Genomic DNA, 27,480 nt, shown 5'->3' with positions numbered 1-27,480 from the left:
ATAGCCTGCTAATGTCAGATTTTGCAGGAACACACCTTTCTTTTAAAAGTATCCTCCCTAGACCCTGTTAACGGTGAGAGTTTTTTCTTTTTACTTTTTCTCCCTTTTTCCTGGTATTTCAAGTAAGATAAAGTCCAGCTGATTTCTTTCCTTCACTCTGCCCCTCCCCCTCCAAATGCTTAATAACCACAACCCTAAGATTTATGGCGAGTGAAAAAGAAAAATAAGTAAATTATCTTACTGAGGAGCCATTCTTCCTTTCTCCGGCCATACAGACTATTTTAAATGCTGCTGGCAGCAGTCTAATTAAAATAATTTCTGTCAGAAGTCAGTGAAATATGTGGCCTCAGCTCGGCTCAATGTTCTCGAGCAGGAATGACAAATCTCTGCTTAATTGGTACTTAATATGATGGTGCAGGGTTAGCAGTTCTCTGGGATAAAAGGAGATAAGAACAGAAAGTCCTTGCTTGGGGCAGGAAGCTGGGGAAGATGAAGAGACCAAACAGTGCTTACCCCCAAGCCATTCCTATCGAGAGCTGTTCTTTTTGGCCATCATTTATGAAATAACAGACAATTAATGCACATTTTATGGCCAGCTCGAGTCCTAATTAAATACAACTATGTACAAAGAATGTGAAGGGCCTGACTTCCAGAGACCAAAATAAATACTGGTAGAATTCTGGTGGCCCCTGCCACCGCAGCTCATCTCCTTATCCTACGATGAGCACCTTGGGGAAGGCCATGTGCTGCTTCTGAGGTACAGCCATTAAGCTGAAGTTCATGGTGCATTTTATAATATTTTGGAGCTGCAGGAAAGTGGACGAAGGATAACTGTCCACTTTCCATGGAAGTCATGCTACTGTCCTCGCTGAGGGCACGGCTTCCTCCCTCCTCCGTTCTGGAGCGCAGGTCTTCCGTTTTCCGCACCCTGTACAATGCACCATCCTTTGCTTTGTTGTTGCACTTGCTATCGCACAGAAACACTTACAGATGGTCTTGTGTGTGCTTTTGTTTTGCTTTGTTTTTCGAGACAGGGTTTCTCTGTGTAGCCCTGGCTGTCCTGGAACTCACTCTGTAGATCAGGCTGGCCTCGAACTCAGAAATCCGCCTGCCTCTGCCTCCCAAGTGCTGGGATTAAAGGCGTGCGCCAACACGCCCGGCTTTGTGTGTGCTCTTCTGAGTGCTTAGTATACTACTACTTGTAACCTTTGCACAGTACAACAGAGCAGCGAATAGCGGCTAGTGGGTAACTTACTCCACATCCTGTGCCACTTAAGGACTTTGCATGTATGAACTCATCCAAGCCCACAATACCCTGAGTTACGGGCTTTTGACATCTGAGTTTTGTAAGTGAGGATATACATGCACAGAAAGATTGTGTTCGTTGAATAAAGCTGCACAGGGTGATTAGTAGAGTCGTGCTTTAAAGCATGGAATGTGACAATAAAACTACAGCTTAATCACTTCTGTGCCATCCCTTGATGCACTACTTTGGCATAACCCAACAGTACTCTAGATGTGGGTCAGTAAAATACCTCTGTAGACATTCAAAACATAACGAGTCTGAGTCTGTGCTTTGCGGACGACAATGGTTTCTCTGTCTTGTCACTGTCCCCTTTACCTTTAAACAATGTAAAGCTGTCCTCAGTTCGTACTCCTCCTTATAATAGCCACGAAGCAGATTTGATCCATGAGCTATAGGCTGCTGACTACTGCTCAAGGTTAAAAGTATGTTAGATCTAGCCAGTGTGGTAGTGCAAGTCTATAATCCCAGCATTCAGGGTGCTGAAGCAGGGTGGGATGGAGTTTGACCCTACATAAGGAGACTCTGCCTGGGGTGTGGGGAGGGGAATCCTTTGAGCCTAAATATGTAAGAAGTCACTGAGATAACTAACTTAAAAGTTTCTGACACTGGGAGGAATAAAATAATTTATTTGATTGAATTATTATCTTCTAAGTAATACTGTTGGCATGAATACATTAAGTATGCATTCTGTGCATAATGACAATTAAACTAACAGGAAATATTTATTTTCATCAAAATTTAAAAATGTAAAGAAATCATGATAAGCGCTTACTGCAAGTTCAAAAGAGTTTTTTTTTTTGTAAATCTCATAAATTAATAGAAAATCATAAAGTTCCATTCACTTGTCAATGTTTACCCATTGAATGGTCACATGGTGTGGTGGGCACTACATTCACACTCTTTGATAGTCCATGTGAAGACCAGTCCCGAGCCCAGTAGCCCTGACAGTTCTCCAGCATCTTGCTTTTCGTATGAATTCCTTAGATTCTACTTCACAGTTAATAAGTCAAAAACTCTGAGGGTGAGGTGTATTCAAGCGGAGGAGGCGCTAGTTCAGGGCAATCTTATTCCAAGAAGATCTCTTATTTTTAAAGAGATAAGGCTTCAATGCCAGTTCGTAACCCCAGCCAAAGGGTTGCACGTGAGTTAAAACTTTCCCACCGTGGTATTACATTGCCATTTCCCACATTTAGACAAGTCACAAGAATCACAATGAGCAAACTTTAGGGTTGCATATGCATATTTTGAATGAATATGAATAAATCCATCACTCCCACATTGTTATATGATGAATCATTTGTTTTTTTTTTTTTTTGTATAGTGTATGTGTGTGTACACAGTCATGTATGTATGCACATATGTAGGCAGGTGCACATGCATGTGTGGAAGATTAAAGACCGCAGCTGGGTGTCTTTCTTTCCCCGTTGCTCCTCAGTTTGTGCTTTTGAGATTAAAATTGAGATGTGTTTGCTCAACAGACCTGGAGCTTGCCAATTCAGCAAGATTTATGGTCAGCAAGCCACTGGGATCCTCCCATCTCTGTCTCCTCGGCACTCGGATTATGGGTGTGTAAGACCATAGCTGGTTTTTTTTTTTTTATGAGGATGCTGTAGATCTAAACTCAGGCCAGTGCACTTGTACAGGACACACTTTGCTGTCTGAGCCATCTTCCAAGCCCCTTGATAGTGCATTTAATTGCTACATCGTTACAAATGTTGGCTGGTTCATTTTTTTTTTATACACAGCATTTTTTTATAGATTAAGAGTTTTAAAACTCAGAATATCTCTTTTCAAAGATTTATCTCATTTACATGTGTGCACACATGTCTGCATGTATTTATGGGTATACGTGTGGTGGGTGTCTGAGGAGGTCAGAAGAGGGAATCAGATCCCTTGGAGATGGAGTTGCAGTTATCTGTGAGCCAATGGGTTCTGGGATCTGAATTCTGGTCCTCAAGACTCTTAACCAATGAGTCATCTTGAGTGGTCCTCTCTACTTGTTCCTTGTTTTTCACCAAGTTTAATGCATACTTACGTAGAACTCCATCTTTCTTCAGTCACTTCCAGGGGGCTTTACACATTCATGCATGATTTTGTATGATGACAAACAACACCCAGTACAAAGATTGATTTGAACTCCAGGGCAAAATCAGCCTGGATCCTCACGTATAATAATCCTTTAAACAGGGAAAGCCCTGGTCCCCAAGCTCACATGTGGCTCTGAGTGTTTATTAAACACCATAAATACATCAGAATTGCCCATGAGCTCACAGGTAGACACGCATATACATGAGGTCACAGCTCCTTAGGAAACCACCCATGTTCTCTTTCCTCAGCTATATCAGGTGACGCATACGGTCCCTGTCAGTAACACTCATTGAGAGAGATAAAAATCCTGCAACAGCTAAGTCCAGCCTCTCTCCTGTGGCGATTTCCTTTGATTTTCAAGATATCAAGTGACTACTGACCAAACCCTGTAATTGCTAACCTCACCTCATCCTATTTTAAAAGGAAAGGAAAGAAATAGCCCATTTCAAAAAATATTTTTCTAGTACATTGCATAACTAATTCAGCTTCTATTTCCCTGATTGTGGCTTTCTTAAAGAAAGAGAGAAAAGGAGAAACACACATCAGTGGCATGTGGCATTTTTTTTTTTAGAAAACCAATTTATGGTCATGTTGCATAACTGCCATTGTTAATACATAGAATTAAGTATGTAAGGCGCTGTGGTCGTAAGCGGTGGTCCCAGGCACAGAGACACATACTTGGAAATGTTTAGGGACACGATGCAGGGACTGGGCTCTTCAGGCCTGGCTTGAATTCAGCCTGAAACATGTTCCCTTTCCTTTTTGCTCTTCCTGCCCTGAACTTTTCTTCTGCGATGTGCAAATACAAGGCAGATGTCTTCATCTCCCTGGAATGCTTTTAACCGTAATGAAGGCTTGTAATAAATCAGGGCTTTTCAACCTGTTTTCCATCATCAACACATACATACTTTTTAAAGATATTAGTCTCCACAGAGATTATTATAAATAATTAGGGCAAGCTAGAACTTATTAGTGTTTTAATGGACATACAGTTGCTGCTTGTGAACTATCTTTGATATGTAGAAAGTTATCTTGTCTAGAAACCACAGTAACTGAAGGGGAGGTTTTATAATTTTTTTAAAAGGTGGGACATAAAAACTGGTTATGTTAGAGTATGCACATATACAAATATACACAGACAGGCACAGGCACACGTACATAAGGTGTTAACACAAAATTAGGTTGTTTTGAAAGTTGCATGTGTATATTATATCAACTTAAAAGTCAACTGTGAATTCAAGAACACTTTTGATTTTAAGCCTTTCTTGATTAATGTTTGAAACTGAAATGATCTTTTCAAGGCGGTCACCCCTCAATATGTCACATTTTAAGCTTTTTCTTTGCTCAGAATTCCCAGGTGCCACTTGCCTCAATAAACAAAATTCAGCACTCTGAACTTCCCTCATTAATAGAGAAGAAAAATAACCCACAAAACTGCAGCCCAAGAGAGAGAGGGGGAGCGGAGGAATAAATAACCTCATAAAATGTGACATCTTGGTGACCTATTTTACATGGATGAAATCAGGTGATAACAAAAAAAAAAGTTGCAGCTCTTCACCATCACCCAAATTAAGATGCAGCTGGGATCGGCGCTGAAACCCTCAGCTAATCTCCAAATCCAGAGACCTGGGGGTTTTAGATGAGCCGTGTGGAATAGTAAGCTCAGATAAATTTTTCTAATGGTGACATCCATAAGAGAATTTTACAAGGCAGACTAACTACCTAGCTTGATTCCCAAATGTTTAAAAAGCTGTTTCTGACTTCCAATGAATCAAAGCTACTCACTCACCTTTCAGGAGGCCATAAAGTTTCATGCATGAGAGACTGGTTCAAAAATTATTAGACTTAGGCTATGGGCTTCCTTCTCACCCCAACTTCCACACAGAGTTGGGGTGGGGTGAGCCATCCCAGTTCTGTAAAATCCTTTCTGCTGCTTGTCCTCGTTGGCAGCTGGGGCATGCAGTTGCAAAAGTTGAATATGCATGTATGTGTGCAATATTTATTACTCATTCATATACATGTTTCAGTATAAAGTGTATATGTGTGTATATGAGTCTATGGGAATCAGGGAGTCTCAAGATCAAATCTTCTCGCATCAGTTCTGCCGGAGGATAACATTAAGAAAATTACTTACTTTGCTGAACCTGTTTTGTCAATTAAAACACGGTGCTTAAAACATTCTAAGCAAGCAAGTGAAATTGCCAGTGAACAGGCCAAGGATGCATAGCTTGCTCTGCTGACTGTCCAGGGTGTTCTGGGGCACAGTGGTGACCTGATTCTTTTTGACCTGTCTGATTCAGCATTTCCAGCTTGCTCTTTCTCTTTTCAATTCTTCTCAACACAGCTTATGTTTTTCTGGTTATAACCCCAGGCAGAAAATGGATAGGATCAATATCTAGTTTTAACTCTCCACACATAGTTTGGGAAAGAGACGCCTAGAAAAGCCAGATGGAGTCAGCATTTGAATCTAGGTCTTTAAGCCACCTAAGACTCTCTCCCTTCATCGGGCTAACTATTTGCTTCAGACATTTATTGGATGCCAACTGTATACTAGGCTCAGGATTTCCAATCTTACTTTCTGAAAATAGAATGTTGGGAACACAAAAGCTCTCACAAGAGTTAGACCTCTTCCTAAACTGGCACACAACTGAAAGAAGGTTGCACTCTGTGCCGAGCACTCGGATTACAACAACCTAGGACGAGAACCCCAGGTAAGGAGCTGGAAGCATTCAGGTATGGCATCTTGCAGAAGCTTCTGGAGGGTCAGGGCCCACTTAACAGAGAGAAACATCACCTCAGCCAAGAAAACTGAAGGTGGTGGTGGTCTGTGAGTCATCAGGTCCAAGTTCCTCATCTGAAATCTTTCCAGAAAAATATAAGTCAGGTTAGTGCTTGGCTTGGGAAAAATTAATATCAGTGGGGTGGGTGGGTGAGGCAGTACTGCCTAAGCCAACTTAAAAAAAAAGCCACATGAAAACCAAGCACAGGCCTCTTACTTTGACAGTCTGAGATGCCAGATGCATCCCTGAGGACTTGGTCATCCTTAGAAAAATCATGGGCAAGAGGAACTGCTGGCGAACAGAGGCAGCTGCATCTTGGTTTGCCCAGCTCACTTGGACAAAGCCCAGCAGGGCTGTGGGGACCTAAGGCTGTTTGTCTGTTTGTTTTGGTGCCTATATCATCTATGATCACTGGCAAACACACTAGTTTTGAATGGCCAGAGTTTCAACTGTTAAAAAAAAAATCCATTATCGTATCACTCTCAGTTTTAAAACACACATATGCAAATCAATAAAAATAAGGTCTGTGGCTGAGCTAACATGTCTGATACTGGCACTCTTGAGTTATTGCTATTGCTAACACTATAGCTAAACAGACTCCCCTTAAGTGACTAAAAAGTGACAATGTATAGAGGGAGCTCAGTTAGAAGTAGGGTTAGTCTGAGTGAAGAAGGTGCTCCCACAACAGAACTTCTAAGAACACCCCAGTGACATCTTCATACTGCAAGAATATAATCAGGGCTGAGAACCACTGAGTAACAGGATTCTTGTTCTTGGAGCACTACCACTCTAGCCGTTAAAGGCTTCACATGGGCCTGACACAAGTAAGCAAGTCAAATTAAACAGGCACCAAATAGACAAATAGACATGTTAATAAAGCCCGATGTGGAATCTGAAAGAGTTGCATTCATTCTTTATGAGGCAATATGATGTGCAATAGACTGATTTTAATCTGTGGGTGTTGTACAGAGTTGGAATCTACTACAGTGATTTGTTTGATAGTGAGAGAGTGCAATGGGTAGGAAGCCTTCCGTTTGCACATTTACACTCGATCTATAGACTAACTGGCTTCCAATTATCCCTAAGATTAATGCACAGCAGCTCCGGTTGACATGGCCTTTGGACGAAGCTCAGTCTGTCAACTACTTTGGAAGAGTCGAGCCACTGCCATGTTTGTGAGTAGGTCATGAGATGTGGTTTTGCTTTGATTGCTCTGCAGATAGCGACTCTTTATTGGTGAGCAGAGCACTGTTTTCTTCCTGACAGTCAGTGAAGCTTCAATTGGTTCAGTCCCTGGACTTTGCATAATTTAAATTCCTCGTTAACAATGAAAATGGTATTTCTATTCTGTGCGACTCTACAAGTACATTACATAGAGTCAAAGCCTTCTGACCTTGGGTACTATACTACACAGGCCTGCCTCCGTGATGAAGGGTGAGTGCCATAAAACAACATTTGTATCTAGAAGAGTCTCCTCTGATTTCAGTGAATGCAATATTTGTTCACTTTCCTATATTTGAAATAGTTACCACAGAGTCCACTTTCCCCTACATGATATTCATGGTTAGAAGTGAGGGGCATCAACCTCCCTAGGAGTTTTCTGAAAATAAAAAGCTGGGGTTTCCTTTTTATTTTAAATTACCCATTGAGAATGGAGAGTAGATCTTGCCCTTCAAGAAGATAAGCTCAGCTCCTACAGACATTCTTTGGGCTTTGAAACAAGCAGAAGCATATTTCCTTCCCAAACAGGACACATTTTCCACTCACGACAGCCTCTTTGTATAAAGCAGGGAAGCCCTAGTAACACTGCAAGACATGTGCTCAGAAACAACCTCACTAGCTGGCTCATTTACTTCTTTTCCTACAGAATGAAGCTGGACTTCCAAAGCAAGTGTCTGTAGGAAATAAGGACCTGCCACTCTCTTGCAAGCGCTCCTCTTGCAAGTCTATTGCAAGAAAGCACTGTGTCTGTGGCAGGCTGGTTTAGTCGGGAGTTCTTTCTCTGGACGTATGCTCCCCATCATTTCTCTCTCCCTCATGCCAACCTTAGCAAGCTGCAATAGAACAAAACATAAAGATGAATAGCCAGGGATCTGTCTCAGCTCATCGGTTGTCTAACTGTGCAAGCAGCTAAGGAAGGGCCCTGCTTTGCTGGCATGAAAGAGCAGACCTAGCCTTCCAAGAAAGATCAGAGATGCCATGTCATTTGAATCTAAACTGATATCTTTCTGGAGAAAGATTTGACCATAAAATTTCCAAGTCAATGTGTCCACTGGCAGGAATTTACCCTTAGGAAAGGAGATGATAAATATATACCAAGATTTCTCTATAGAAGTGTTCACTGCAGCATTATTTAAAAATTAAGATGCTTTAATTTCCAGAATAAGTGATTGGATATTTATACTCACACAAAGAATGCTAAATAACCATTAAAAATATGGCTCTCATTATATTATAATTATATTGTGTGATTCAGTGATGTATCAATAAATATTTAAAAATAGATTACATTTAAAAGTGTATATCTGGACTGGCAAGATAGCTCAGCAAGTAGAGGTCCACACTCTTAAACCTGACCTCCTAAATCTGACCCCTGGGGCCCACATAGGCGAAAGAGAAAACGTACGCCCACATATCTTCTGATCTTTATACATGCCGTGACACACATATACAAGCACATGCACGCACACACACGCGCATGTGCACACACAGTAAGTGTACTAAAAATTTAACTGTATATAAAATAAATATTAAAAAGAAGTATACTAAAATGTTAATTGTAGTTGTAATTGTATTATTACATTTAAAGTTATTCACGCATTTGTAGATGTTCCACAATAGATAAGAATTACTTTAATTTAAAAGATGTACATATTGGAAAAGTAGAACAAGCAAAACTCTAGAAGAAGAGCAACTGCCTCCCTATAAGCTGATTGAGTGATAAATATCTTAGGAATATTATCATGTGATATTCTAACTATAGTTCAAAAATATAACATAATGTTACAGAAGTGTTCAATTGTTTCTTTAAGGAAACTTTCTTCACCTTGGAGGGTGCAGCCTCTCCTGTCCCATGTCTTACTTTTATTCAACTCATCCCACAAACAAAGCTCAGATTTATAACATCATCAGTGTGTTTAATGCAGTAGTTTACACCTTACTCAGCTAGTGCAGTGAAATTCCAACACTCTCCATTTCACATTTTGCCTTTAGCAACAAGCAGTCTGGGAGACATAAAACCAAGATATTTTCTAAGGGCAAGTTTCAGATACTTGTACTAAATATGAAATACCAACAGCACCCCAAGCCAGAAGGGCATTTACTAAAAGGTTGTAAGTAAGTACCAGATAATTCTAAGTTACTCAAGTAGGGCAACTTTTGAAGTTGGATATGTGCACCTTAAGTCAAAGAGATCTTTACAAAGGACCACAAACCATCTTCCAAAAAGCCCCACAAAATGTCCTTCTGGAAGAGATGTGAATTTGACCTTTGAATAAACAGCATGAAATAAAAAAGAATAATACAGAATTGCCTTTTCTCTTGCCAAAGCCTGAGAGGCATTGTAAAGAAGGTGGTTAAAGGTATGTGCTGTGGCATTCTACTTCAAGATTGACTGGAGGAGCCTGGAAAAGCTTTCTCTCTATATATGCCTCAGTTTCCTTGCCAATTAAAAGGATATTAAACTCAGCGCTGAAAAAAAAGGGCACTAGCCTCATATAACTAAAAGAACAACGAGAAACAAAATAATGTTGCTATTTTTTATGTTTGATAGAAGAAAAATATTCTAAAGATTTTATGATTTTATTATTTTTAAATTACTGGTTTTCTTGAAAACTACTTATTTTTACTATGAATTTCAAGAAGAAAAAGAAATCCTTTGGAACTTCTGTTCAGAAAATAGAGGTGAACTCATAAATTTATTTCAGACTCAGAGACTATATACAGAACCAACTGATTTGTAGCTAAAACACATAGCTTCCACTCATAACTACAGCAGGAGGCGTCTCAAGTGTCCTTTGCTTTAGATTACATACTTATATATCCTCTATCCAAGAATGCAGCTGTGATACTGGGACAGCCAACTTCCTCTGTAAGGTTTGGTATGATGGACACAGACATAGTAGTACTTTAAAAACTTCCCCGTAAAACAGAGCAGAGCTTGTTTGATCCCTTATGGTTTAGCTTGGTCTATTAGCAGACTCCTCTGTTTTCTCTTAATCTCTTTTTTTTTTTTCCTGGTGCTGGTATTTTATTTCTTTGTGTACATTAGGCCATGAATTCGTATGGAATGGGCTCCAACAGCTCAGGCTCTTTTCCGTTAGTCCTCACAAAGTGTGCTTCTCTGGGTGGCACAGGCTGGCGCTTCAGCTGCACCCAGGTGCCCTTCTCTTTGGCTTCCTTTTTCTTCTGGTTGTTCTCCTTCACCCGCTTCAGGAAGCTGTCTCTGCTCTTTGAGTGCTTGATGTGCTCAATCTGTACATTGATCCTCTTGGCCAGAATATTGCCCTTAACCTGCTTGTTGACAATGATGCCCACGGCATGCTGGGTGACATTGTAGACTCTTCCGGTTTTGCCGTGGTAGCACTTATGGGGCATTCCTTTTTGAACAGTGCCCATTCCCTTGATGTCTACAATATCACCCTTCTTGTAGATTCGCATGTATGTGGCTAAAGGAACAACGCCATGTTTCCTAAAAGGCCTAGAGAACATGTACCGGGTGCCTCTCCTCTTTCCCTTTGTGTTCGTCATTTTGGCGAATTACTGGAAGATGGCTGCGGCGGCCGATCTCTTAATCTCTTAATGTTTTCTCTTAAGTTCTCTTAATAGAGGGATGGTTATAACATTAACCATTCTGAAAAACCTCTTACATAACCAAGAAATTCCACTTATTCTTTGTCACTGTAATGCCTTTCCTAATACCTCATCAAGCCACCATGACTTTGAAAGAACAACTACCACTGTGTGACACTTTGGCTCCCACTTCTCTCAACACATGTCCAACGGCTGCTGGGTTTGATGTAAGACTGAGCCACACCCTGTTAACCATCCTGGATTGGAGTCAGAAACCTGTGAGCTTCAGAGTGCATCTCTCACTCCTATCTGAACTAGTTTCAGCCATGACTCTTGGAATCCAATACTATCATAAGCATTTGTTAAAATAGAAAATGTGGGTGACGCCTCCCAGGCGCTCGGCTGTGTCAAGATGAAGCTGAACATCTCCTTCCCCGCCACCGGCTGTCAGAAGCTCATCGAGGTGGATGACGAGCGCAAGCTCCGCACCTTCTATGAGAAGCGCATGGCCACGGAAGTAGCCGCTGATGCTCTTGGTGAAGAGTGGAAGGGTTATGTGGTCCGGATCAGCGGTGGGAATGACAAGCAAGGTTTTCCCATGAAGCAAGGTGTTCTGACCCATGGCAGAGTGCGCCTGCTGTTGAGTAAGGGGCATTCCTGTTACAGGCCAAGGAGAACTGGAGAGAGGAAGCGCAAGTCTGTTCGTGGATGCATTGTGGACGCTAATCTCAGTGTTCTCAACTTGGTCATTGTAAAGAAAGGAGAGAAGGATATTCCTGGACTGACAGACACTACTGTGCCTCGTCGGTTGGGACCTAAAAGGGCTAGTAGAATCCGCAAGCTTTTTAATCTCTCCAAAGAAGATGATGTCCGCCAGTATGTTGTCAGGAAGCCCTTAAACAAAGAAGGTAAGAAGCCCAGGACCAAAGCACCCAAGATTCAGCGACTTGTTACTCCTCGTGTCCTGCAACACAAACGCCGACGTATTGCTCTGAAGAAGCAACGCACTAAGAAGAACAAGGAGGAGGCTGCAGAATACGCTAAACTTTTGGCCAAGAGAATGAAGGAAGCCAAAGAAAAGCGCCAGGAACAGATTGCCAAGAGACGTAGGCTGTCCTCACTGAGAGCTTCTACTTCTAAGTCTGAGTCCAGTCAAAAATGAGTCTTTAAGAGCAACAAATAAATAATGACCTTGAATCTTTAAAAAAAAAAAAAAAAAAAAAAAAAAAAAAAAGAAAATGTGTCAAATGGCACAACAAATACTTTATATTTCTGAGCATGAAAAATATATAAGAGAGTATGCCAGGTTTTTTGGCTAAATTTTTGTTACTGAGAGTTACTGTCATTTTGGAAGAGATTAACTACAATTGAGAAGATAGTTCTATCAGACTGGTCTATAAGCAAGCCTGTTTTGTTGGTTAATGATTGATGTGTGGGGGTCCAGCCCACTGTGCACTGTGTGCAGTACCACTCCTCAGCAAGTTGACTTGAGATATATATATATATCTCAAGTATATATATATACCAAATTGAAGGAGCCATGAGGAGCAAGCCAGTAAGCAACACTCCTCTATGGCCCCTGCTTCAGTTCCTGCCTCCAGCTTCCTGCCCTGACTTTACTTAATGACGGACTATAAGCCAAATAAACTCTTTTCTCTTTAAGTAGCTTATGTCATGAAATTTTATTTTGTTTTTATTTTTCCACAGAAATAGAAAGCAAACTAAGACACCAAGAACAAAAGTGGTCTCTGTGAAATATTAATTGGCCATATATACTTTAATTGTCCAAATACCACAAGCATTTGTCATCAAAGTAAATTAAAATTATTCCCATTTTCTTTGGTTTTGTTTTTTTGTTTTTTAAAAAATACATCCTGGGAAGATGGCTCCACTGGTAAAGTACCTGCCATACCAGCATGAAGATAGGAGTTTGGGTATCTGGTATCCATATCAGGTATGGTGGCATTCATCTGTCAAAACAGTGCTGTAAGGGTCGGGGAGGAGACATGCACATTCCTGGCCAGTCAGATAGCTCCAGACTCCGTGAGGAACCTTGTCTCAAAAACCAAGGTAGAGCACGGGAGGAGATTCCACTGGTAAAGTACCTGCCACACCAGCATAAAGATAGGCGTTTGGGTATCTGGTGTCCATATCAGGTATGGTGGCATTCATCTGTCAAAACTGCTGTAAGGGTTGGGGAGGAGACGTGCACATTCTTGGCCAGTCAGATAACTCCAGACTCCGTGAGGAACCTTGTCTCAAAAACCAAGGTAGAGCATGGGAGGAGAGTCAACTTCTGGCCTATGTAACACAACACGCATGTGCACACACACTGCTGCCAACATGCCCTGCTCCTAGTATGTACTTTCTGGGGGTGGGGGTGGGGGGCGGGAACTCTCCTTCATTGCAACAAGGCTCTAGAGAGAAGACAGCTCATTCTATGGTTACTAAATGACTATATTTTGAGGATGAGACATTGCAGAGAGTGGAGTCTAAAATGTTCCTCGTGTGCTTCTTCATCTTACTGCTTTGTCGCTAGCTTGTGGAGCTTTTTCGAACCCTTAGAAGGTTGAGCCTGGCTGCTGGAAGAGAGCCACCCAGGACAGCCTTTTCAAGGCTGTACTTAATGCGGATTCTGGCCTGCATACTGTGCTTCCTGGCTCACCACAGTATAAGAATCCCTCTCCCCCTCCCCCTGGCCTCCCACCGCGACAGACGCAGCCTTTCCACCATACTTTCCATTCTAGGATGGGCTGAAATCCCTCTAACAATGTGGACAAAAATAATCCTTTCTAACCATAAGTTGCCTCTGTCAGGGTTTTTTGTCACAGCAATAAAAAAGGTTATTAATGCCAATGTGCATATCAATATTGCTAAAATTAAATAATAAAACTAATCCCCCACCATGACCATAATTGTGATAGAGAAATCGGCTATCATTGTCAAAAACTTTTTTTTTTGTCAAGGCAAAGGGAGCTCAAAGTAAAAGAAGACCCTAGTATTAAGTTCTATGAGGGTAAGGGTATTGGGGTCTGCTGTGCCCCAGAGTGCTACATGGTTGGTACTCAGTGGGGAATGGATGAAGGATGAAAAATTCGCAGATAAGACGAGAAAATTAAACAAAAATTAAAGTGTCAGTGGGCAGAAAGATGGTGCAGAAGTTAGCCTTAAAAATAATGAAACCTGGGCTGGAGAGCTGGCTCAGAAGTTCAGAAGTTAAAAGCACTAGCTGCTCTTCCAGAGGTCCTGAGTTCGATTCCCAGCAACCACATGGTGGCTCACAATCATCTGTAATGAGATCTGATGCCCTCTTCTGGCCTGCAGGCATAAATGCAGGCAGAACACTATACGTAAGAAATCTTTAAATAAATAAATAAATAAATAAATAAATAAATAAATAAATAAATACCTACCTACCTACCTACCTACTACTAGTGACAGTGTGGAGGGGCCTAGAGGACACTCTGTTAAGTGAATTAAGCCAGGCACAGAAAGGCAAATGCTGCATGATGTCCCAGGGTACCATAAAATTGTCAGGCTAGACAAGGAGAAAGCAGAGATGTGGTTACAAGGCCTTGGGGTAGGAGAAGATTAGGGGAGATTTGGCCAAAGAACACAAAATTCAATCAGATGGAAGAAGTCATTTTAAGAGTTCTGTCATGTGGAGAAGTTAACATGTTATACAGTTGAAAACTGCTAATAAAGCAAGTTGAAAGTGTTCACAGAAGATTATGTAAACTGATGCTTACACGAGTTATCTTGCTTGGGCTGTTCAAGCATCAAGTTATGTACCATATGTATTCATAGTGTTTCTAAACAACTGAAAAACAAGAAACTGCCCAAAACACCATGCATATCTAGCTGTTATTTATGTGTATGTGACCATATTATAACAACCTAGTCAAATATTAGCACTCTGGAAAAGTAAAGGGGGTTAGCAAAACCATTTACAGAGTGCAATTCCTGTAAGTCAGCTACAAGGTATGGGAAAGATGGGTCCCTTGGTTTTGTTATTTCAATCTAGGATATGTTGGCTACTAGCTAGAAATTACACAAAGATTCAAATGCCTAAGGTAACCAATATTTTATATAAGCAGGGAAAAATGTTTACCTAAATATTAAAAATTAGATAGAGACATTAAAAAGAGTTAAGATTGTCAGTGTAAATCAAAACCATCCAAACCATTACACACACACACACACACACACACACACACACACACACATACATGTATGTATGCATGCATGTATATAATAACCTCAAGTCTGATCCTTTCTGTGGGCTCTGATGCTTCTTAGTACTTAAAGGAATACAGGTATGAGCAGGAATTGGAGATACCGCTTTGCATTTCTTTCTGGCCTGGAGTCCTTATTTGTTACCTAAATAGAAAGCAGGGTTTTGGTCTTGACACTAACCTGTCTGCACTCAAACAGATCCAAAGGGAAGCGCCCAACACTTAATTTGGATTCCAGTATAAGTCACAACTCTACTCTAGACAAGACTTTTTTTTGAAGGTGGGTATATAATGCTCCAGCTATATAAAATATTTTCACATGATCATACAAATTATTCCCACTGAGGCTACGTGATGAAATACAGGCATGAAGACGTCAGATTTACCTTAATGCTCTCAAATGCTAACTAAAAATGTCTGCAGGAATGAAGGGAAGCAGTCCCCCAGCCACCATGGGATCAGAGCTCCCTATTTGAATCTCTTTTCATTCTTTTGTTTAGGTGATTTTTCAACCCTTGACTGTATGCCCTTAATGGTGCTAGGTCCTGTTAAAGACGTAAAATAAATGCCTTGTGTGTTCCCTGCCTTCTGAAAACATCTATCAGATGAACGAATTGAAGACCATTCTTAAGAACAAAAGAATTAGGTGTTAAATGTGGGCTGTGGCCTGAAGCCCACGTGGAGATCAGGAAGATGAGAAAGATGGAGGAAACAGAAGGTTTGTGATGGATGGTGCTGGAGGCCGAAGGGGCACTGACAGCGGCTACTATGGAAACAAGGGCTTCAGTGAGCTGTATATGCAAGAAGATTAAGACTCCTGTGTTTATTTATTGGTGTGCAGGCATATGTGTATGTGGTAGGGGACCTGGCAAACAGGGCTGAAGAAGGCATCAGACAGATCTCTTCTATCTCCACCTATTCCTTTGAGGCTGGGTCTCTCTCCCTGAACTTGGGGCTTGTGTTTTCTCAGCTAATCCAGAACTCAGGGAGCCTCAATAAACCCCCTGTGTCTGCTCCCCTTGAAGCTGGGGTTGCAAGTGTGCCGAGCTACTTGGCTTGTTACGTGGGTACTGGGATCTGGTTCTCTTAACTATACTGGAAGCACTCTTACCTGCTAAGTCATCTCTCCAGGGCTCAGTTCTCCCCACTTTGTACTTGAAGAAGCTAGGTTCTTAATGCAAGAAATTTATTTACCCAGGTAGTGAGTAGTGAACCATGAATACAGGCCGGGCAGCTCTCAAGCCACATCTCCTGATATCCTAAACCATTCTCATCGGGTAAAGGAGACAGACAGGCTTGACCACGGTGGCCAAAAGGCTTTGCTACACTCAAACTACCTACAGGTTAGAAATGGAGCTCTGTGCCTAGGACCTTCCCTGGGTCCCAAAGACAATCTTTAGCCAAATCACCTTTACTATGAAATACAAATGGTGCATCAACAATATCGCTTTGATCCCAGACTCCTCCATTGCTACTGAGTGTAAGAAAGGCATCCAAATTCCACACAAGAAGTCAGCCAGCCATGCCCAGCCCAGGCAAGCCACTTAACCTTCCCTGATCTCCGTTTCCTTGACTTAAATGAGGAGGAAAGACTTGGTGATCTCTAGGGTCCATTTTAAAATTCAGCAATCATTTTATAAATGTCAGTAGCAATTTCAGACAAACAAGAATCACAGAAACGGGATAACGAGTAGCAGATGTCACGTGGACATTCTGTCATAATGGTCCTGGAAAGCATAAGTTTCTTTGCTTCATTAGTGACACAGGAAGGCAGGATCTTCCCCTGTGAAGATCTCTATTAACAATCGGTACCTCTTTAACCCAAGGAAAATGCAGAAAAGACTCTGTTGTATGAAAAATGGAAAACTTACACTTAACATCCTTTCCCCCCCCTAAAACACTGTAGCTTTCTGCTTTAATTACTCTTAAGACTCAAGAGAATAAAATATATTTTACTGGAGAAAGGTTAAGGCCAACAATATCATTAAGTAATTGATCTCTTGCTTAGACAAGAGTTGAGCCAACTGCACATGTCTATTTCCTGGCTTTTTATGTTTAAACAACACCATTTCCTGAGTAGAAACTTGCAAATGAAGCACTTCCTAATTTGAGAGGAAGAGTCTGGAAACACACCTTTGAATTTCTAAGCACATCAGCTAATGATTTTAGTTCCCTCACCCTAGCATTTTCACGTCCCATGATAAATGTAAGAGAAGATGAAATATTCCTATTTTTCCATCTATCCACTTGCATCTGCTCCTTACATTTAGAACATCTACCTGACATCCTTTGTCTGTTCCCGCCCACTCTTATGAAATCAGCTCTTCCTCCATGGGAGTTTCTTTCCTTTTTCGTTTTTTTAACATAGCTTTTAAAAACTTTTATTTATTAAGCTATAATTTACAAATAGTAAAATGCACAAATCTTCAGCGTACATCCCAATGAATTTTTTACATATGTATATACCATGTTAACCACCGCCCTGATTAGGATATAAAACATTTTCATCGCTCAGAGTTCCCTTGTGAACCTTCCTAGTCAATAACCCTCAGGCCCAGGGAAGTAGCTAAGCATGCTGATTTGTCTTCACAGATTAATTTTACCTGCCCTTGAAATCCATGAGAATAGATTCCCTGACTATGATTTCCTTTGCTTTTTCCAAGCACTGAGATATATTTTAGACTGATCTGTGGTGTATGGGCATCCATAGTTCAGATGCTTGTTGTTCAGTGCAGGTGTGTCTAAGTTTGTTCACTGGATGTTGGGGCTGCCACCAAGACTGGATGCAGTCAGTGAGGCTGTGATGATTCTCCCGGTGCAGAGCTCCTTGTGGACATATGCACTTGCTTCTTTGGTACACACTCAACGTGGATCTGCTTAGTCGTAGGGTGAGTGGCTAATTTTTTTATGTTTTTATCAACAATGTCTAAGAGTTGCTATACAAAAGAACGTCTTTTGTCTTTTCTTGGGACATGTGCATGAGATGTACAGGTGGGGACGGGAGAACAGTTACTTGTGCATACACAGAGTGTGTGCACGTCCTTCAAGGCTGCTGCAACATTCTACCACTCTGCTATCAGGGAGATTGCTGTCTGAAGACTAGTTGATGCTTGCAAAGTTCAGATTCCCTACAGGAGATGCAACATCAACAACCACAAAAAAACAAAACAAAACAAAATCCAACAACAACAAAAAACAAACAAAAAACTTGGCCAAGGTGTCCATTTCTCATCTCTTCTCCCAGGATCCTGTAGAATCTGAGAACCCATGAGTACCATGACCACGCTGTATTTGGAATCAGGCTCTTGGCTTCCATGCACAGAAGTTCCAGTCATTTCGAACCCCATCTTTCTGTTCAGATACTCATCTTTTCCTGATTTACAAGGTCTGGCCTGTGGGTGTTGAAAGGGCACTCTTCATTCAGCCAAATGACAATAACCTTCGAAATCACATTTTCCACAGTGACACCTCCCTTCCCCCATTACCTACCACTCAGTCAACTGACTTCTCCCTCCTCCAGCTGTGAATCTATAACATACCCTGGGTCATATCCGTGTCATTGAAAGGCGATTTCTCTCTTCAAACTGGAGAGAGAAAGATGCTGAGGGACACCAAGGAGAGTGTCTCCTGATACATTTTCGCCCCTGATATAAGGTGACCCATCACCAGAACCTGAGATTTACTCGTGCATTTTGACATAAATCTGCATCTGTAATTATGAGTCATAACGATCTTTATAGGCTGCTCTAAATTGGTGGAGACTTACTGTTATTGACAAAGCATTGACCTGAACACTAGGCTGGAGGAAGAGCTAATTATTTTTGTTCTGAGGAGTAGGACTTTGATTCTAGTTATGAATCACTTCGAATCTGGGCGTCTGTGGGATGCCTTCTCTCCTCTGAGAGCAAAGACGACCAAGTATCACAAATGTTTCCTAAGTCTTTATACAATTACAGATGCATAAATTTCAAAACACATTATAGAGGTTTAAAAAAATCATTGTGAAGGCAGCAATTGGGATTATCAAGGTGCCCGTGTTTTGTGAATGCAAGGTGCTTGAGATGAAGTCCCAAGTCTGAAAGAGCGAGGCCTTTTTATAACTGGGTGTGCAGGGATCCCATCATGGAACAACCAACAGCTTCAATAGAGCTTCCTGTGGCTAAATACCGTGTACAGGCAGCCCAGAAAGTGTGCTCTTTACAGCTAGGGAAGGCTAAAGGGAGCCTTAAATCACAGCCTTATCATGCTTGCATGGTATTGGCAAGCCTGCCTAAAAATAGAATCTCATTACTTTAATTCTACAGTATTCTTAGGTTAGCCAACCTTTATTATTAATAACGGCATTTTACATTTATATAGCACTGTCTGCTCAAGAGAACTTCACAAATTATACACATAAAACTTCCCCACCTTAATGTAACAAGCTGTGGGTTAAGAGGGCAGGAGGTAGACAGGAAGTGGTGGCTCCCACTCTGGATTAGAGACTGAGGAATGTCACCAGGTGGCTCTAAACAAAGCAACTCTTTGAACTCAAGCCATTTGCCCAACTAATAGTTTAATCCTGTGCAAGTGTGCCATATTTTTCACGGATCATTTGTAAGGCTCAGAGGACAGCCATAGCTACGCCATGAATAGCAGGCCACTTTTCTGATACATGTCGAGTTTATCTCTGCAGGTCTAAACTGAATCTTGGAAATCACTACTACAATAAGAATGCAATCTTTTCCCTCTCCACAGCCAGACAAGCAGTTCTATAAGACTGTGAACACAAAGGGTATTTAGAATAGAGGGGAATGGTACATTAACAATCCACTTTGAACTTACACTGATCATTTACCAAGGTTGTGAGGCCAGTTAGGAGAGTTAATAGCTATGATTTCTGGATAAACGTGGAGTGGGTATTTATAGATTGCCTTCTGAGTGTAAGTAATTTTAAAGGCAAGATTCTATTTAACAGTGTAGGTATAAAATTCTCTCTCTCTCTCTCTCTCTCTCTCTCTCTGTGTGTGTGTGTGTGTGTGTGTGTGTGTGTGTGTGTACTCATACTGGCCTACACACAAAGACATCTAAGCATTTAGGAATGTTGATGTGAAAGAGGAATGAGAAGGAAAGACAGAGACAGGGCACTCAAGCAGTGTACTAGTGGTATGTGTACAGAAAGCCTGCAATTGAGTGAGAGGAATTTACATGATCCTAATCGCTACACATCCGTGGGATTAGCATTATATGCAGAACAAAGAAGGAAGCAGCTGAAGGACTTTCATAATAGCAAGCCACGGTGAAGGGCTGAAGGATGAATCAAGCACTTGAGGTAACACATTCACAAAGGAACTCACACAATATGTACTCACTGATAAGTGGATATTAGCCCAAAACCTAGGATACCCAAGATATAAGTTACAATTTCCTAAACACATGAAACTCAAGAAAAATGAAGACTGAAGTGTGGACACTATGCCCCTCCTTAGAAGTGGGAACAAAACACCCATGGAAGGAGTTACAGAGACAAAGTTTGGAGCTGAGATGAAAGGATGGACCATGTAGAGACTGCCATATCCAGGGATCCACCCCATAATCAGCATCCAAACGCTGACACCATTGCATACCCTAGCAAGATTTTATTGAAAGGACCCAGATGTAGCTGTCTCTTGTGAGACTATGCCGGGGACTAGCAAACACAGAAGTGGATGCTCACAGTCAGCTAATGGATGGATCACAGGGCTCCCAATGGAGGAGCTAGAGAAAGTACCCAAGGAGCTAAAGGGATCTGCAACCCCATAGGTGGAACAACATTATGAACTAACCAGTACCCCGGAGCTCTTGACTCTAGCTGCATATGTATCAAAAGATGGCCTAATCGGCCATCACTGGAAAGAGAGGCCCATTGGACACGCAAACTTTATATGTCCCAGTACAGGGGAACGCCAGTGCCAAAAAGGGGGAGTGGGTGGGTAGGGGAGTGGGGGTGGGTGGGTATAGGGGACTTTTGGTATAGCATTGGAAATGTAAATGAGCTAAATACCTAATAAAAAATGGAAAAAAAAAAAGAAAGACTTGGATCTGAATAATGAGTAAGACACAGCCTCACATCCTAGCTGGTGTGTATCCTTACGAGGAACCAGGCAAGTGAAAGTGAAGCTCAGTGGATGGAGGGAACATTTTAATAAGAACAGAGCACATGGCCATCTATAGGCGCCCTTGGGAGAGAGGCATGGACAGGTCTTAGGTGGGAGAGAAGTACTTCCTGGGAGAAAAGGGGGTGAAAGAGGAGAGAGTCCCTGAAGGCATGAGAGTCAACAGACTCAGGGTCTGTGAGATAAGAGCAGTTCATAATCCTAGAACTGAAAACAGATCAGCAAGATGGAGTGTGTCCAGGGAAGGGCTAGTAGGAAGAAGCAGAGTCCTGGGGCAGGATGGCATGCACAAGGACTTGGGCTCAGTCCTGAAAACAGAGGGGACACCACGGTAGTGTTTCCCCAGACCAACATCCTGTTTGGATGCAACAGGTCATGTGGTTCTGTTCAGTCAGCTCTGCTCTTGAAGATGGCCTACATTAACTCTTTCCTCCTTTTCTTTTCTTCCCACCCTCCACATGGCCAAGGGCATCACAGCCATGAGTTAAAGTAAGCCCTTGGGTCTTCCTAGCTCAGATATAAAATTAGAGAAAAGACTCCAAAATGGTTGGTATCTGCCATGTTTAATACTCCCAACTTCCATGACACTATAGCCTCAGAGCCAAATCCTCCAAGATTCCGGTCTTGTGTCATTTTGTTAGATTAAAGTATGAGAAGAAGAGACACAGGGGAACACTTTTCGTACACTGGCCATGACCAATACATTTATTAAGGAAAGAAAAAGGCATGCTAGAAAGCCTGGGTGTCTGATTGGGACAGGGATGTATATGTGTTTGTCTCATAGAGATGAAGATATGCTTAGCACCCAGCCAGTCTGAGGGCCTTCACTTACACACTTGGCAATGTTTACACAGCTGTGGCTCTCTTATCCTGGGAACTTTCCCGAATTTGACTTGTCCCACAAGCTCACTAATCATCATGGTGGCCTCAGTGTCTTCCAGTGCAAAGGGGGACCAGGTCCATACCTTAGTATTCTCTTGCTTTCCTCTGGCTGAAGTACAAGGCTAAAGGAGAAGATTCCTTCTCTCTACATCGCCGTCAGAGAAGACCCTGTGACTGCTACCTTGGATACAAAGCAGATAGAGTCCAGTGGATTATTACAAGCTGTGTCTTCCCTCTTGATAACAAGCTCCCAGATGCTCATTTCTTGGTTCAAGAAAGTTTTCACAACTTTAAAATGAAATAGGGGAGGATTTGATAAAAGCAATATGCATAAAGAGCTAAAAATAAACATGACTATTAGAAAACAATCTCAATAAATCCTAGCTGTCTTGCCTTCTTAGGGCTCCTGTGAGCCAAACTGTTTAAGCATATGTCCTTCATTCTAGTGTACAGGCCCTGGGTCCACCATGACAATTCTTTCTTACCTGTTAAGTTCCAAGGATGCTTGCAAGTTTGGTTTCCTGGCCTGCTTTTCTATTATCCAACAGATACCCCATTATTCAGTACAGTGATAGTTTTCTCAGCTTCTTTTCTTTTTTTAAATTAAAGACTTTTGGAAAGTAGAAAGACCTCATTCTTAAGCTAGAGTATGATAACTTTGTTCATGTATGTAGGAAAGCCATTTGGTGGTACAGATTGGTAAACATCCATTTTTTCATCTCAGTCACCTCTCTTGATTCTGCAAGTTCTTCCTGAAGGAACCACCAAGAATATAGGCAAAATGAATGTGAATACATTAACCCTGGAATTATTTGATATACTTAAAAATTGGTAGGAGCTTAAGCATCTCCCCAGAGATGTATCAAATTCACACTGATGTATCCAATCAATGAACTATTAGCAACCCAATCCTGGAGACCCACTGGGAACTTTCAGAAGGGTTCTGTGACAGTTTAATTTAGTATACTTCAAAAGAACAAGCCTTGTGACCTTTCCAGCACAGCTTACTTTTGAAAGGAAACATATTGAAGATGAACTAGTTAATTTTGCTCAAATATAAGAAAAATAACAAGGTGGTCCTTCGGCTATAGGTACTAAGCCCCAGTGCCTCAGGAAAGACAACTTTAGACTTCTACAAATGAATACAATAAGCACTGGGTTTTGAAGATGGCAAGCTATTCTTTTAGTTTACATCCATAGTTTTCATTTTATTCTTACATAAAATAACCAACAGGCGCCATTTTCTCATTTCACACATAAGATAACTAAGTTCTGAAGGGATGGAATGGATCGGTTTGATCTCAAGGGAAGTCAAGAGACGATCCTGCAGAATAGAAGGCATTGCATGAGAGAGCCTCATAACCCTTTAATATATAGCAGCTATAGATTTTTGTAAACCATTATGCAACAGTGCCTTTAGTAATATTCAGTCAAGCAGCTTAAGCAACAGAGAAGCATTTGGAGTTAGAAGTTACCAATGTCCTATTGATAGATTTCAGAATAGTCTGAGCCACACTTTTCGACATAGCCTTTTAGTAAGGTTCCCCACTCTGTCTCTTGATGAGAATTCTTTGCCAAGCTGAGGGACAAAGACAAACAATGGTGTTGAAGTATGTAGTTTGTTGCCTTTTACCATGGGAGAGTCTTCGTCAATGAAGGGGAGATTAGAGGAAAGAACAGGACTTAGACACCTCACACACGGGGAGATGAGAAACAGGTTTGAGAACAGAGAAAAACATGAGGTAAATTTGCCTTGGGAAAATTATGCCTAACAAATGGATTCATTAGCACAGATGTATGACTGCTACTTGATGAAATTTAGTGAGGCAAATATTTAATGGTGTGAGGGTGAAGAGATTCAATTAAATAACCAGTTTCCTTAGTGTAGAAACATTGTTTTTAAAAGTGAAGTCATCTCCCATGACATAGGGAACAATCCCTCAGTGAACATAATGCTCACCTTTTATTAAGTTCAAAACTTACTTTCAAGCTGTACGTTGAGCCAGCTGCCCCCCACCCCCACCGCCATCCCACCCTACATCCAATTACTTGTCCATTGTACTTCACAGGAGGTAGTACAGGCTGGATTCCCCTTGGATGCTCAAATGGAGCCAGGAACACTGAGGCAGGGCTGCTGGGGCTCTGCAAACAGCTTCCATTAAGCAGGTCCACAGTGAGCAGGCAGAGGTTCATTTTGGAAAGAAATCCAGTATAGAAAGCCTTTGCTTAGTCCAATCATCATGGCTTCACTCCATCATATCCAGCATGTGCCTCTGCCTTTTTATGCACAGCAGTTCTGTTTCTAGACATTTCAGGAAAGACTCTCCTGAGTTTGAAATAAGCCTTATTTTTCCTTCCTTTCCCATTTTTGTTATTTTGGTAGTGTTTTTCCAAAATAACAGAAGTCAGGAATATTATTTAATCTTTTGTTGTTGTTTTTGTTGTTGTGAAGTGTTCAGGCGTCTTTTTAAAGTGTGTTTACCAATGGATAAAGCTCACTTTGTTGGATTAGAATGTGAAAACACAAAAGGGTCTGAGACCAGGTCGGGGGTGGGGGGTGCAGGGTTGTTGGGGATAACTGTACATCCAGAGAGCTGAAATGCAAAACTGTTGAAAGGGAGGCATCAAGTAATTGTGTAATGTCTCAGAAACCTCACTTTCAGCTGCTTGGTGGGCTATTCGCATCCTTTGTATACCTTTTTGTTTTTGTTTTTCTGAAAAGACGTGATGAGCTACTTCCTCAACCCCCAGCCCCCACCCTCACCTTTGGAATCTTCCGGGTTGCTTAACCTCAGGCAGCCTCTCTCCAGAGTTCCCTGGCAGTATTAGCTATCAATGCAAAGCATTTCACTCACAGCATCACACTGCCAGTCAGCAAGCAGGGACCTAATTAGCTCTTCGCTTTAATGGCAATACTTAAATTTACATTATTAATTTAAATATTCCAGACTCTGTGGACCTGAGCACATAGCCGACATAAAGATGTAAAATGAGTAGTAAGGTTCCAAAAACACCACAGTCATTATTCTCATCATGTTCAAACTTTTAGCTGTAATGATACAAATTAAAATCCGGATCCCAGCAAAAAGCTGTAAAAGCCACTGTTACACTTAATGAAGGGCTGAGGTATTCATGTTATAGTTTGCGAAGTGCCCTGACCACATAGTTGAAGAGACCTAATTACTGTTTCTAGGATGTGTTTGCTTTGTCAAAATACCCAAATGATATGAATGCAGCAAGTCCCTTCTTATCTTGCTCCTTGTCCCTGATTCTCTCCAAGGCTGCAGTACTGCGGTGGCTCTGCAGTGTCAGGCTTGTTTGCTTTGCAAGACAGATGGGACTTTCAAAATGAAATGTACCTATGACTGTTTGCTACTATATATATAAAATGTCTCATTTAGTCTCATCTGTGATTTTCCAAGAGGAAAATGTTTCCAGGAGCCATTTATCTCAGTCCTGCAGGTATGTAGCATTGAATGACCATCTGAAAGACAGACTCAGAATTTTCTTAAAGGGAAAATGCCTAAAGGCATTGCTCAGAGAAAGGTATGCTCAGTGCAGGAGTTTGACAACATGCAGTGAGTGGCTTTAAAATGAGTGAAGGGGTAAATATAAAATAAAAACACCCTGAAAATATGAACTTGGAAAATTTTTATTTGAGGAATGAAACCTTCTACTTGAGTTAGTAAAATATTCTATCCTATTCTTATGAAAAGCTACAACTGATAACAAAGATAGACAATAACGTCTTTCGAACTTGTTCCAAGGTAAGCTTTTGGTCCTGCCCTTCCCCCCTTTACTTGAGAGAACCAGCTTTGCATTTGCCTGATATGAGGCCCCCTCCTTGGCTAATGGAGCCACCTCATTCTATATGGGCTAAGAAGGATTCTGAGCCCCTGAACTCTTTCTTTATGTCTATTGCATTTATTATTGATGCTGATGTGATTGTTTGATTATTTATTTTAGCCTGTGATCAGAGATGTTAATTTCCCCTATCAAATCACTTCTCCGAAGTCAGGTTCTACATGTTATTTTGTTGTTGTTGTTGTTCCCTTCCTGGCAATGGATAATGTTTGGAAAACTCATGTTTTCACTGAGTGAGTTAGAAATGAGCTGGCAGGAGGGATGGAGTCATGGCTTCACATCAAAATGAAAATAATTTTTGGGTTGGTTTCATAAAATGAATTACTTTTTATTTTAAAGTACTAACAGTTCTTTCATCATTTATCTGGACTAGGACATGCTCTGAGTTCAACCTATAGCTGGCCTTGGTCATCAATGGAGAGACACTATACATATCTGTTTCCTTCATAGCAAAAATGGGGATAGCAACGTCTGCCTCACTAAGGTTACATACATGAGAATCATGACATCTCTTTGGTAAACCATAGAGCCTAAGGAACATAACAGAGTATTGGAGAGTGCAGTGTAAAGCATTATGACAGCTAAAAAGTGAAGTTGCAAATGTGTTTGGCAGCCCGTTACAGTGGCAAGAAGGACGGAGTCTCCTGAGAGCACAAATGTTCTGCAGAACATGTAGTGCTTTCGGGAAAAATGAGCTGGCTCTGGGTATGGTCCTCATTTGATAGTTAAGGATAGTTGTCAGGGTGCAGACTTTGGAATCCTAATCTGTGGCCTCAAAGTTGGAAAGACAATAGCGTCTGACTTGTAGAATTCTTGTGAGGGTTAATGGAGATCAATTACATAAAGCACAGGCCTTGAATGAACCTTAATAAGTGTTAGCTATTATCAAAAAACAGAATCATACACAATTCATCTACAACCTTTCTGTATCCACAGCTCTGCTTTGTAGTATTTTATAAAAGGAATTCTGTGTGTTTTCATTTCTGCGAGACCCTCTTCCTTTTATCCTTTCAAAGCCTGCATGGGACCTTCCCAGGGAATTTGGGGAGGCTAACTTTGGCCTCTCTAAATTCATCAACGAGTCTGGGTTTATATCTAGAGGAGATTTGAAATCAGTGTGTATGATGTCCTCAGTGGGATTTAGCACAACTGTTGGTAGTTGCTGCTTCCCTGTCAGAGAGTGGATCAGTTTCTTCTGGAATTTTTTCCTACCAGGCCTAGCTGTCTTTCTGGTTGAGTAGTCATTAACAAACTTTTGGCAGAGTGTTATCCAATGGCAGGAAGAAGAGCAGCTTAATAGAGCTTTGAAACGTGTCCACCCTGCTGGAAATCGCATCTGCTACTGTCAATCTTACCTTTCCAGAGTCTCTAATGTATTATCCTTATTTCCATTTTACAGA

At 41.3% G+C, this 27,480-nt stretch overlaps 1 long non-coding RNA gene and 2 pseudogenes across 40 annotated transcripts in view; 1 reads left to right on the top strand and 2 right to left on the bottom strand.

Annotated features, from left to right (window-relative positions):
• The window catches only part of 2600014E21Rik, a 184,753-nt gene that overhangs the window by 119,208 nt on the left and 38,065 nt on the right, over positions 1–27,480 (bottom strand). The gene's annotated exons all lie outside the window — the stretch shown is intronic.
• Positions 10,441–10,980, bottom strand: Gm13653 (annotated as a pseudogene).
• Rps6-ps4 (ribosomal protein S6, pseudogene 4) lies at positions 11,346–12,205 on the top strand (annotated as a pseudogene). The gene has a single exon (NR_164193.1). The product of NR_164193.1 is annotated as a ribosomal protein S6, pseudogene 4 (transcript).

The sequence above is a fragment of the Mus musculus genome, chromosome 2, assembly GCF_000001635.26.
Source record: "Mus musculus strain C57BL/6J chromosome 2, GRCm38.p6 C57BL/6J".
Classification (NCBI taxonomy): Eukaryota; Metazoa; Chordata; class Mammalia; order Rodentia; family Muridae; genus Mus; species Mus musculus.
This window is presented reverse-complemented; position numbering and strand designations above follow the sequence as displayed.